This window comes from Mercenaria mercenaria, chromosome 2 (genome assembly GCF_021730395.1).
Source record: "Mercenaria mercenaria strain notata chromosome 2, MADL_Memer_1, whole genome shotgun sequence".
NCBI lineage: Eukaryota > Metazoa > Mollusca > Bivalvia > Venerida > Veneridae > Mercenaria > Mercenaria mercenaria.
In genome coordinates this window covers 105,062,026-105,066,915 of record NC_069362.1, presented here as the reverse complement: position 1 = coordinate 105,066,915, position 4,890 = coordinate 105,062,026, and positions in this window count along the sequence as shown.

Below are 4,890 nucleotides of genomic sequence, written 5' to 3'. Positions count from 1 at the left end.
AGTTTTTGATACAAGATGAACCATTTTCGAACTTGGTCTAGATTTTATCAAGCTAATCATTCCGTCAAAAATTTATGAAGATCAATTGAAAAATATATACAGTCTCTATCACATACACAAGGTTTTTCTTTGATTTGACCTAGTGACCTAGTTTTTGTTCCCAGATGACCAATTTTCGAACTTGGCCAAGATTTCATCATGGTAATTATTCTGACAAAAATTCATGAAAATCAATTGAAAAATACAGCCTCTATCATATACACGTTTTTCATTGATTTGACCTATTGACCTAGTTTTTGACCAAAGATGACCTATTTACAAACTTGGTCTAGATTTTATCAAGCTAATCATTCTGACAAAAATTTATGAAGATCAATTGAAAAATACAGTCTCTATCGCATACACAATGTTTTCCTTTGATTTGACCTAGTGACCTAGTTTTTGTTCCCAGATGACCAATTTTCAAACTTGGCCAACTTATTTCATCAAGGTAATCATTCGGACAAATTCATGAAGATCAACTGAAAAATACAGCCTCTATCATATACACGTTTTTCATTGATTAGACCTAGTGACCTAGTTTTTGACCCAAGATGACCCATTTACAAACTTGGCCTAGATTTCAGAAATTTCAATTTTCTATACCCCGGTAAAAAAAAATGGGCCATAATTCGTTCTGACAAAATTCAAGTTTAGGCTATGGTTCTTTAATTTAACTCAGTTAATTCTGACAAACAAGCTTGTGCAAAGTTTCAAAGCTGTAGCTCTTCATATTCTAAGAAAATGTGGACCTAAACAAAATTCTTTATCAAAGTCATCGCGGGTGATTGATTGATGGCAATAGCATTTTTTTTTAAACAGACAAGTTAAAAATCATCGAGTCAGTTACAGGATTCATGAAATTTTAGTAATTGTGAGCACAATTTTTAGAAATCGTCAATTGTCACAATTCAATCAAAGACAAAAGTTTAAACGCACACAATATTTTTCCTGGATTTAATTTCTTTTTGGAGCATTTTTAGTAAGTCTGAATCAATGGACTATGAAAAGCTTGGTGGATGATCATGTCATACACCATTATTCAAAATTCTTTGAAGGTATCATTAATCTGCCATCAATGACCAACTGAAGACTTTTTTCTCAAGCCATGCTACAGAGCCTACCTTATTAATCTTCCAACAAAGGATCTTCAATTGTCCAGCATCTTCAGGCATGTCCATTTTTTGTTAATCATATGATAACCAAGTTTCATTTGAAAAATATGAAAATTGTAGGAGGAGTTGATTACACGAGAGTTATAGACAGAGGGACAGTTGAAACACTATATGCCTCCAAGGTCTTTGACCTCAGGGGTAGACTTAAACAAGAGCACCTCCTGCAGGTGCCAATGCTTGTCTTAAGTGCTCAACTTAAAGCAATATGCAAGAAAACAGTTATGATGACATTTTTCAGTGCTGAATTATTTAAAACAAGAGCACACCAACAGGAAAAGAGATGTATAGTTCAGATTTTCTAAGTACAAAAACAGCCATAACTCTGATAAGATGCAGGTTAGAGTTATGGTTCTTGACCTACATAGTCCCCTAATGATGATAAACAAGTGTGCAAAGTTTCAAAATTGTAGCTCTTATAGTTTTTAAAAAAAGGTGCCTAAAACAAATTATTAAGATAATTATAGATATATGTTTTGGAGAAACCATTGTCAATTTACTCGTATATGTATTGAATTCCAGAAAGGGACTGCATGAAGGGGCCATACTTCTGGACAGTTCAGTGCCTTTAAAAACTCACCATTTTTAAAAAGCTGTTACACGTCTTCATTCCGATGCATTTATAACATCGCACGAGTGTTTAAACTTTACGTAAGTAGTTAAAACATCATTTTTGATAATTGTTTACATTTAATTGTTTACAAATGGCATTCTTATTTAAAGGGAGACAATTCCTTTAGAATATTTTAAGTATCCAACTCTGTGGGACAAAACAGTAAAAAAATGTATTGGACAGATAAGTTGTTGGTCAAGATGCTGTTCATTTATTATAAAAATCTGTTGTTTTGTGATATAGTGCTAAACCTTAACTAGAGTTATCACAGGAGTGATGAATTATATCCCCACAATATGGCCTGGTCACAAAACTAAGCCAACGTCAAAGCTGAACTTGTCCTTTGACCTACTGACCTCAAAATCGATAAAAGTTTCATGATCTTCAGCCCAAGCGTTCTCAAGTTATTGTCTGGAAAAGGTTTAAATGTTCCAGGTTACTCTGACCTTTGACCTTTGGAACTCAAAATCAATACAGGTCATCTGCTGGTCATGACCAATCTCCCTATTAAGTTTCGTGATCCTAATCCCAGGCATTCTGGAGTTATTGTCCGAAAACTGTTTAAATGTTCCAGGTCACTGTGACCTTGACCTGTGACCTACTGGCCACAAAATCATTAGGGGTCATCTGCTGATCATTATAAACCAACTCCCCATCAATTTTCATGATCCTAGGCCCAAGGGTTTTCACGTTATCATCCGGAACTGTTACGAATATTGTGACCTTGACCTTTGACCTACAAGCCTAATAGTCAAACATGACCTCTATTTTATCATGTTACACCTGTGTACCAAAATTTATGATCCTAGACCTAAGTGGTCTCAAGTTATCATCTGGAAACCACTTAACTGTTCCGAGTCACTGTGACCTTGACCTTTGACCTACTGACCTCAAAGTAGAACTTGACCTGTATTTCATGATGTTACACCTGTGTACCAAAATTTATGATCCTAGGCCCAAGCGTTCTCAAGTCATCATCTGGAAACCATTTAACTGTTCCGAGTCACTGTGACCTTGACCTTTGACTTACTGACCCAAAATTCAAACCTGACATATATTTTCTGATGTTACACCTGTGTACCAAAAATTATTAAAATCGGTCTAGCCTTTCATGAGTTATCATCCGGAAACCATGAAAACCAACAGACCAACCAACTGTCAAGCTCACACCTATATACCCCTCCCACCCCCTCCCCCACAAACTTTGTTTTGTGGGGGTATAATAAAGTTATTTCAAGATCCATTCATTAATGGCAAAGTTATGCACTGGACACAAAACAGACGCTGTTAACCTTTGACTTCTAAGGGTGACCTTGACCTTGGAGCTACAGGTCTGGATCTTGCACATAACACGTCATCTCATTATGGTGAACATTTTTGCCAAGTCATTTCAAAATCTCTTAAAAATGATATGGATGGCAGTTACAGCCCAGACAAGAACTTACACAGATGGATGCATGCACAGACAGACACACACACACACAGATAAACACACAGTGCAATATTAATATACATGGGAGCATAATAAAAACAAGAACTTCCGTAAGACAGCGCACTCCACAATTCGATGATTTGACAGTAAAATGAATGTATGTCTCAGTAAGAGACCTCTACTTTTAAAAGGAAGATACACGAAGGGGCATAATTCTGTCAAGAACACAAATTAGAGTTATTGAGATTGTTACCACATATACAATTAATGATGGTAAAGATATATTTTGAGTTTCAAGTCATTATCTTATATAGGCCTAATACCGAAGTTATGTCCAGAAAACGAAGTTTGTCAAAAAATTGTATGAAAGGGGCATAATATGGTCAAAAATACAAATCAGAGTGGGGATTGTTACCACACATGCAGATGATGATGATAATGATACATTTCAAGTTTTATCTTATATTGTACTAAAGTTATATACAGAAAGCGAAGATTGCCAAAAAAACAGTATGAAAGGTGCATAATTCTGTCAAAAATACAGTAAGAGTTATGGGATTGTAACCACACATGCAGATGATGATTATAAAGAAATATTTTTAATTTCAAGTCATTATCTTTAGAAGTACCAAAGATCAATCTATAAACAAAGCTTTCGAAAAAAATTTAACATGAAAATAATTCCAAGTATAACAACTTTTTTATCTTGACCATAGGTAAAATGGGCCCAGCCCCTGCACATACTTTGTTTGTATGCTGGACAATGTTTATGTGAACTAACAGTAAGATATAAGCAATAGTTACAAAGATATGACAGAAAAAAAAAGGTTGCTGAAAAACTTTAACCTTAAAAATAACCAAAGTATAACACCTTGGTGGCCTTGACCTTTGGTATAATGGGCCCAGCCCCTGCATATACTTTGTTTGTATGCTGGACAATGTTTATGTGAACTAACAGTAAGATATAAGCAATAGTTACAAAGATATGACAGAAAAACAAAGGTTGCTGAAAAACTTTAACCTTAAAAATAACCAAAGTATAACACCTTGGTGGCCTTGACCTTTGGTATAATGGGCCCAGCCCCTGCATATACTTTGTTTGTATGCTGGACAATGTTTATGTGAAGTTACAGTAAGATATATGCAATAGCAACAAAGATATGACAGAAAAACAAAGGTTGCCGAAAAACTTTAAACCGAGAAAGGTCACGCAGATGCTGACGCGAGTGGGATATTGCTCCTCCCTATTCTCCGAATAGTGGAGCTAATAATCAATAAATACCACTTTTCTAAGTAAACAGGGACACAGCTATAAAAATGCAATATAGATATGCCATGTTTACTCACAACGTTTAATGACACGATACAAAGAATACAATGTGTTTGATATTCTGCATATATTTCATTTAGGTCACAAGGCCTAAAGAAATTCTTTGTTTCTGGTAACATGCTAAAAAAAGTCAGAGTAGGTAGGTTGGAATTTTTTTTTTTTTTGGATTTTTTTTTATTGAGACTTTTTGGAAATTATTTTTATGTCAAAAAATGAATACAAATAAGAGGGTTATGCCTTCAGAGCATCAGTAAGTTGATTTCTAACATCGCTGAACATTTTAAAGCATAAAAAGTGCATTTTT